This window comes from Zosterops lateralis, assembly GCF_965231275.1.
Source record: "Zosterops lateralis genome assembly, chromosome: 6".
Taxonomy (NCBI): Eukaryota; Metazoa; Chordata; class Aves; order Passeriformes; family Zosteropidae; genus Zosterops; species Zosterops lateralis.
This window is the reverse complement of record NC_139761.1, coordinates 46,011,283-46,020,111: the sequence shown is the minus strand read 5'-3', so window position 1 is coordinate 46,020,111 and position 8,829 is coordinate 46,011,283.

The window sequence follows — 8,829 nt, the reverse complement described above, 5'->3', positions numbered from 1 at the left end:
CTCTGTCTCCACAGGGAGCAGCCCACCAAGCAGCACAGAAGCCCCTCTGGAAACAAGCTCTCCACATCCCAGCTCTCCACCTGCCCCCAGCAGCCCGCTCAGCACCCGCCTGCCATCCACTGCCACCACTTCCCCACTCTCCTCCACAGCAGCTCCAAGCACCAGCCCCAGGCCTACACCTACAACCCTGAGGCCCAAGCCCTCTTCCCCAACAACCAGTGCTGCAAAGGAGTCTCCTGTAACAGAGTCCTCTGCACCCACCACAGCCAAAACCAGCACTCTGCCATCTCCTGCTTCTTCTCCCTCCTCAACCGTGTCCTCAACATGGCTCAGCTCCACACAGTCAGGTAAGGCTCCTTCCTTGCCATCATGGTGCTTTGACCTTCTCTCCCATTTCTCTTCTTAGTTTCCCATTGCACAGGCTGCATGTTGAGTTGGTTTTGGTTTAGCTCCCCATTCTCCCTTCTTTCTACTTTGGAACACTGGTGTGGCCTTATTTTGGTATGGCTCTGGGGCACTGGTCTCTCCCGTGGAACCTGACCTTTCAATCTCAGAGGTGACTGTCCTTAAGCTCTGCCTATGCCTTGAAGGGACACGTGCATATCCACACAGGGTCCTCCCCAGAAAGAGGTAGTTGGATCTTGCCAGTTGGAAGCCACTATATCCATTTTCTCCCTTTCTCAGAGAGAAACCAGACAGCTTTAGAAAGGACGCACAGACTCAGTGCTCTCTTTTTCCCAGGAATACTCAGTGTAGCCCAGTCCTGCTGTTTTTGTTGATATCCCCAATCTAAGGCCTCTAACCACCTCCATTTCCAACTTTTGCTGCCCTCATCCTCAAAAGATGTATGCTTTTCTTCCAGCACCCTTCACCCATGAAGAGTCAACTGTGCCACACACTGGGCCACATCTGACCACACACAAGACCACGGCTGCCACCTCCATCAGCAGCACCTCCAAGACCTCTGTCTCCACAGAAGCCCCTCTGGAAACAAGCTCTCCACATCCCAGCTCTGCACCTGCCCCCAGCAGCCCGCTCAGCACCCGCCTGCCATCCACTGCCACCACTTCCCCACTCTCCTCCACAGCAGCTCCAAGCACCAGCCCCAGGCCTACACCTACAACCCTGAGGCCCAAGCCCTCTTCCCCAACAACCAGTGCTGCAAAGGAGTCTCCTGTAACAGAGTCCTCTGCACCCACCACAGCCAAAACCAGCACTCTGCCATCTCCTGCTTCTTCTCCCTCCTCAACGGTGTCCTCAACATGGCTCAGCTCCACACAGCCAGGTGAGAATCTCTCTTTCCCTTCCTTTTCTGGTGGTTCTGTCTGTCCTCCCTTTTCCTTTCTTCATTTCTAGCAGAGCAGGTTGCTTTTACTGTTCTTTTACTTTTTAGTCTCCATTCCCATTTCTTTCTGGATCAGCATGGTGGTGTAGCCATTCCTTGGTTTGGCCCTGGGGAAAGGTCACTCCCATGTATCCTGGACTGCCATTCTTGGAGGGGCAGTCCCTACACACTTCCTATTCCTTGAAGGGACATGCACATTCAGAAAGGGCCATGTACCAGAAAGAGGCAGAGAGATCTTGCCCCTAGGAATGCACTCTGTCCATTTCTTCCTGTTTAAGGAGAAAGTAAGCAGCAGCTTGTGGACAGGACAGAGTCCTAAGTCCTCCCTCAAACTTGGGAATACTCACTGCAGTACAGGAATTCTGGTTTTCCTTATGCTTGCCCTCTGGTGCTTTGACCAACCTTTGCTTTTCCCTTCTGACCTCATTCTCAACTGACCTGTGCTTCCCTCCTGACAGCCTTCACCCATGAACAGTCAGCTCTGCCGCATGCTGTGACACCTGTGACCACACACAAGACCACAGCCACCACCTCCATCAGCAGCACCTCCAAGACCTCTGTCTCCACAGGGAGCAGCCCACCAAGCAGCACAGAAGCCCCTCTGGAAACAAGCTCTCCACATCCCAGCTCTCCACCTGCCCCCAGCAGCCCGCTCAGCACCCGCCTGCCATCCACTGCCACCACTTCCCCACTCTCCTCCACAGCAGCTCCAAGCACCAGCCCCAGGCCTACACCTACAACCCTGAGGCCCAAGCCCTCTTCCCCAACAACCAGTGCTGCAAAGGAGTCTCCTGTAACAGAGTCCTCTGCACCCACCACAGCCAAAACCAGCACTCTGCCATCTCCTGCTGCTTCTCCTTCCTCAACAGTGTCCTCAACATGGCTCAGCTCCACACAGCCAGGTAAGGCTCCTTCCTTGCCATCATGGTGCTTTGACCTTCTCTCCCATTTCTCTTCTTAGTTTCCCATTGCACAGGCTGAATGTTGAGTTGGTTTTGGTTTAGCTCCCCATTCCCCATTCTTTCCGCTTTGGAACCCTGATATGGCCTTTGGTGTGAGGCACTGGTCTCTCCATGGAGCCTGACCTGCCAGCCTGAGAGGTGACTGTCCTTAAGCTCTGCCTATGCCTTGAAGGGACACGTGCATATCCACACAGGGTCCTCCCCAGGAAGAGGTAGTTGGATCTTGCCAGTTGGAAGCCACTGTATCCATTTTCTCCCTTTCTCAGAGAGAAACCAGACAGCTTTAGAAAGGACGCACAGACTCAGTGCTCTCTTTTTCCCAGGAATACTCAGTGTAGCCCAGTCCTGCTGTTTTTGTTGATATCCCCAATCTAAGGCCTCTAACCACCTCCATTTCCAACTTTTGCTGCCCTCATCCTCAAAAGATGTATGCTTTTCTTCCAGCACCCTTCACCCATGAAGAGTCAACTGTGCCACACACTGGGCCACATCTGACCACACACAAGACCACGGCTGCCACCTCCATCAGCAGCACCTCCAAGACCTCTGTCTCCACAGAAGCCCCTCTGGAAACAAGCTCTCCACATCCCAGCTCTCCACCTGCCCCCAGCAGCCCGCTCAGCACCCGCCTGCCATCCACTGCCACCACTTCCCCACTCTCCTCCACAGCAGCTCCAAGCACCAGCCCCAGGCCTACACCTACAACCCTGAGGCCCAAGCCCTCTTCCCCAACAACCAGTGCTGCAAAGGAGTCTCCTGTAACAGAGTCCTCTGCACCCACCACAGCCAAAACCAGCACTCTGCCATCTCCTGCTTCTCCCTCCTCAACAGTGTCCTCAGCATGGCTCAGCTCCACACAGCCAGGTAAGGCTCTTGCTCTCTCTTACCTGTCCAGGTGCTTCTGCCTGCTCTCCCTTTTCCACTCATTCTTTTCCAGACACAGATGTTGTTTGAGCAATTGTTTTTGTTTCCCGTTCCCCCTTCTTTCTGCTTTGGAACACTGGTATCGCCTTACTTTGGTATGGCCCTGGGGCACTCGTCTCTCCTATGGAGCCTGATCTACCAATTTTAGAGGGAACTGTCCTTAATGTCTACCTATGCCTTGAAGCAACACATGCACTCAGGATCCTCGTCCAGTAAGAGGTAGTTGGATCTTGCCAGTTTGAAGCCACTGTATCCGTTTCCTTCCTTTTTCTGAAAGAGTCCAGACAACAACTCCTGGACATGACCTACAGACCCAGTGCTCCATTTTTCCCAGGAATACTCAGTGCAGCACAATATTACCACTTTTGTTTATACTGCAAATCTAAGACCTCTGTCCTTTGACACATTTCTTTTTCTTTCTTGTCCTCATCCACAACTGACCACTGCTTTCTTCCTGGCAGCCTTCACGCATAAAATGTTGACCACGTCACACACTGGGACACCTGTGACCACGCACAACACCACAGCCACCACCTCCATCAGCAGCACCTCCAAGACCTCTGTCTCCACAGGGAGCAGCCCACCAAGCAGCACAGAAGCCCCTCTGGAAACAAGCTCTCCACATCCCAGCTCTCCACCTGCCCCCAGCAGCCCGCTCAGCACCCGCCTGCCATCCACTGCCACCACTTCCCCACTCTCCTCCACAGCAGCTCCAAGCACCAGCCCCAGGCCTACACCTACAACCCTGAGGCCCAAGCCCTCTTCCCCAACAACCAGTGCTGCAAAGGAGTCTCCTGTAACAGAGTCCTCTGCACCCACCACAGCCAAAACCAGCACTCTGCCATCTCCTGCTTCTTCTCCCTCCTCAACAGTCTCCTCAACACAGCTCAGCTCCACACAGCCAGGTGATAATCTCTCTTTCCCTTCCTTTTCTGGTGGTTCTGTCTGTCCTCCCTTTTCCTTTCTTCATTTCTAGCAGAGCAGGTTGCTTTTACTGTTCTTTTACTTTTTAGTCTCCATTCCCATTTCTTTCTGGATCAGCATAGTGGTGTAGCCATTCCTTGGTTTGGCCCTGGGGAAAGGTCACTCCCATGTATCCTGGACCGCCATTCTTGGAGGGGCAGTCCCTACACACTTCCTATTCCTTGAAGGGACATACACATTCAGAAAAGGCCATGTACCAGGAAGAGGCAGAGAGATCTTGCCCCAAGAAAGGCACCCTGTCCATTTCTTCCTGTTTAAGGAGAAAGTAAGCAGAAGCTTGTGGACAGGACAGAGTCCTAAGTCCTCCCTCAAACTTGGGAATACTCACTGCAGTACAGGAATTCTGGTTTTCCTTATGCTTGCCCTCTGGTGCTTTGACCAACCTTTGCTTTTCCCTTCTGACCTCATTCTCAACTGACCTGTGCTTCCCTCCTGACAGCCTTCACCCATGAACAGTCAGCTCTGCCGCATGCTGTGACACCTGTGACCACACACAAGACCACAGCTACCACCTCCATCAGCAGCACCTCCAAGACCTCTGTCTCCACAGAAGCCCCTCTGGAAACAAGCTCTCCACATCCCAGCTCTCCACCTGCCCCCAGCAGCCCGCTCAGCACCCGCCTGCCATCCACTGCCACCACTTCCCCACTCTCCTCCACAGCAGCTCCAAGCACCAGCCCCAGGCCTACACCTACAACCCTGAGGCCCAAGCCCTCTTCCCCAACAACCAGTGCTCCAAAGGAGTCTCCTGTAACAGAGTCCTCTGCACCCACCACAGCCAAAACCAGCACTCTTCCATCTCCTGCTTCTTCTCCTTCCTCAACGGTGTCCTCAACACGGCTCAGCTCCACACAGCCAGGTAAGGCTCCTTCCTTGCCATCATGGTGCTTTGACCTTCTCTCCCATTTCTCTTCTTAGTTTCCCATTGCACAGGCTGCATGTTGAGTTGGTTTTGGTTTAGCTCCCCATTCCCCCTTCTTTCTACTTTGGAACACTGGTGTGGCCTTATTTTGGTATGGCTCTGGGGCACTGGTCTCTCCCGTGGAACCTGACCTATCAATCTCAGAGGTGACTGTCCTTAAACTCTCCGTATTCTTTGAAGGGACACGTGCACATCTGCTGGTGTGCGTGTATCTCTTTGGTCAGCTTGATGTTCGGCTGGACCACCCGGTCAGCTCTGATACGCATCAACAGAACCGACATGTGGGTTCTTGGCTCTGCAGCACCCCGACCTTCGCTGCCACCGCCGTGGTATAAATGAAAGAGGGGACTCTTGGAGGTTCAGGGAACAAAGGTTTATTGGGGAACACAGGGGAACCCCTCACCTTAGGCCCAGTGCCTCAGGAGAGACCCCGCACCTGGGTTGAGGGGGGGTTTTGTCCAGGACAAGCTCAAGGTATAGATACAAGCTCTGAACCAATAAAATAAAGCAAAGCAATAAATGCCAACTGGGTTACATAACTAGGAACAAATCAAAGGTAAATTGGGAAGGGGTCCCTGGGGCATCTGCCAACCACTGGCCAGATCTCCTGGACCTTGGAGATAAGAACTCCAGTGATGGACAGAGGAAAAAAATACACAGGGAAGGATGAGCAGGGAACATCATGGGGAAAGGACCAATAGGGAACAGTCTCTGGGCAAAAACCAGAGACGGCACAAAAACCTTTATCAACTTAAGAAAGAAATTCCAAGACAGAGGGCACATCTAGGGTAACTAAAACTATACTAAACTTACAATAAAACATTTAAACAAAAATCGTGCAACCCCACACACATCCACCCAGGGTTCTCTTCCAGGTAGAGGTAGTTCGATTTGCCAGTTGGAAGCCACTATATCCATTTACTCACTTTTTCTGGAAGAGTCCAGACAGCAAATCCTGGATATGACCCACAGTAAAAGTGTTCCCCTTTTCCCAGGAATACTCAGTGCAGCACACCATGGCCATTATTGTTTATACTCCAAATCTAAGACCTCTGTCCTTTGACACATTTCCTGCTTGTCCTCATCCACAACTGACCACTGCGTTCTTCCTGGCAGCCTTCACACATAAAATGTTGACCACGCCACACACTGTGACACCTGTGACCACACACAAGACCACAGCCACCACCTCCATCAGCAGCACCTCCAAGACCTCTGTCTCCACAGGGAGCAGCCCACCAAGCAGCACAGAAGCCCCTCTGGAAACAAGCTCTCCACATCCCAGCTCTCCACCTGCCCCCAGCAGCCCGCTCAGCACCCGCCTGCCATCCACTGCCACCACTTCCCCACTCTCCTCCACAGCAGCTCCAAGCACCAGCCCCAGGCCTACACCTACAACCCTGAGGCCCAAGCCCTCTTCCCCAACAACCAGTGCTGCAAAGGAGTCTCCTGTAACAGAGTCCTCTGCACCCACCACAGCCAAAACCAGCACTCTGCCATCTCCTGCTTCTTCTCCCTCCTCAACAGTGTCCTCAACACGGCTCAGCTCCACACAGCCAGGTGAGACTTTCTCTCCTTTCCTTTCCTGGTGGTTCTGTCTGCTCTCCCTTTTCCTTTTGTCATTTCTAGCAGAGCAGGTTGCTTTTACTGTTCTTTTACTTTTTAGTCTCCACTCCCACTTCAATCTGGATCAGCATGGTGGTGTAGCCATTCCTTGGTTTGGCCTTGGGAAAAGGTCACTCCCATGTATCCTGGACTGCCATTCTTGGAAGGGCAATCCCTACATACTTCCTGTTCCTCAAAAGGACATGCACATTCAGAAAGGGCCATGTACCAGGAAGAGAGATCTTGCCCCTAGGAATGCACTCTGTCCACTTCTTCCTGTATAAGGAGAAAGTAAGCAGCAGCTTGTGGATTAGGACAGAGTCCTAAATCCTCCCTCAAACTTGGGAATACTCACAGCAGTACAGGAATTCTGGTTTTCCTTATGCTTGCACTCTGTTGCTTTGACCAACCTTTGCTTTTCCCTTCTGACCTCATTCTCAACTGACCTGTCCTTCCCTCCTGACAGCCTTCACCCAGGAACAGTCAGCTCTGCCACATGCTGTGACACCTGTGACCACACACAAGACCACAGCCACCACCTCCATCAGCAGCACCTCCAAGACCTCTGTCTCCACAGGGAGCAGCCCACCAAGCAGCACAGAAGCCCCTCTGGAAACAAGCTCTCCACATCCCAGCTCTCCACCTGCCCCCAGCAGCCCGCTCAGCACCCGCCTGCCATCCACTGCCACCACTTCCCCACTCTCCTCCACAGCAGCCCCAAGCACCAGCCCCAGGCCTACACCTACAACCCTGAGGCCCAAGCCCTCTTCCCCAACAACCAGTGCTGCAAAGGAGTCTCCTGTAACAGAGTCCTCTGCACCCACCACAGCCAAAACCAGCACTCTGCCATCTCCTGCTTCTTCTCCCTCCTCAACGGTGTCCTCAACACGGCTCAGCTCCTCACAGCCAGGTAAGGCTCCTTCCTGCCCATCCTGGTTCTTCCCCCCTCTCCCCAATTTCCCTTGTTAGTTTCCTGTTGTACAGGCTACTTGCTGAGTTGTTTTAAATTTTGCTCCCCATTCCCCCTTCTTTCTGCTTTGGATCCCTGTTATTGCCTTACTTTGGTATGGTCCTGGGGCACTGGTCTCTCCATGGAGCCTGACCTGCCTGTCTCAGAGGTGACACTTCTTAATCTCTCCCTATTCCTTGAATGGACACATACACATCCAAACAGGGTCCTCTCCCAGGAACAAGTATTATTGTGTAGAAATTTTTCTGTGGATGGCAGGGACAAGGAACTTTGTAGACCTGAGATGTTCTAGAAACTTGTGGCTTTATTATTACAAAGGTCGTGGGTAAAAAGGGCCTGCCTCAAGCCACCAGCCTCGGCTGAAGCAAAGCCCTAAAGAGAGAATGAGGGGAGAGAGATGTAGAAGAGAGCTAAGGGGTAAAAACGGGGTAGGAGTAGGGAAAAACGTGGGGAGAAAACAGGAGCAAGCGAGGTGAGAGAGAGGAGGAGGGATGGGCCAAGAGGGTAAGGGAGTCAAGAGAAGAGAGGTAAGGGAAGAGGGGTGAGAGGGCCAGACAAGAGGGTAGGAGAGCCAGGAGAAGCTAGTGATCCTTTTGTTGCAATACATTATATCTCTTTTTGTGTTGAATATTCTAATTTACAATGACCAACCGGCGTGAGGTACAAAACCTACAAACTTTGCATGCAGCCTATGAGAACTACTACATTACCATGTCATTTTATATTCTAAACTCTATAGACTTCTTTCTTATGCACTTGTTCCCGGATGTCTTTGCCAAGGTGGAAAGGCAACATTCTTGTCTTTTGTTTTCCTGTCTTCAGCTAATCACTGTCTTCCTGTCTGCCATGCTTACGTCTTGAAACTGGTTTTCATTTCTATTTCACTCACAGGTTTTATATCCGCAGTATTTCTTACCATGCAGTCATATTCATAAGTCCTTCCTGTCCCTTCTTTCCCAACAGTATTGCCTGCTGGAAGTCATTGTATCCATTTTCTTCCTTTCTCAGAGAAAAACCAGACAGTTTTAAAGAGGACCCACAGACTCTGTGCTCCCTTTGTCCCAGGAATACTCAGTGCAGCCCAGTCCTGCTGTTTTTGTTTGTATCCCCAATTTAA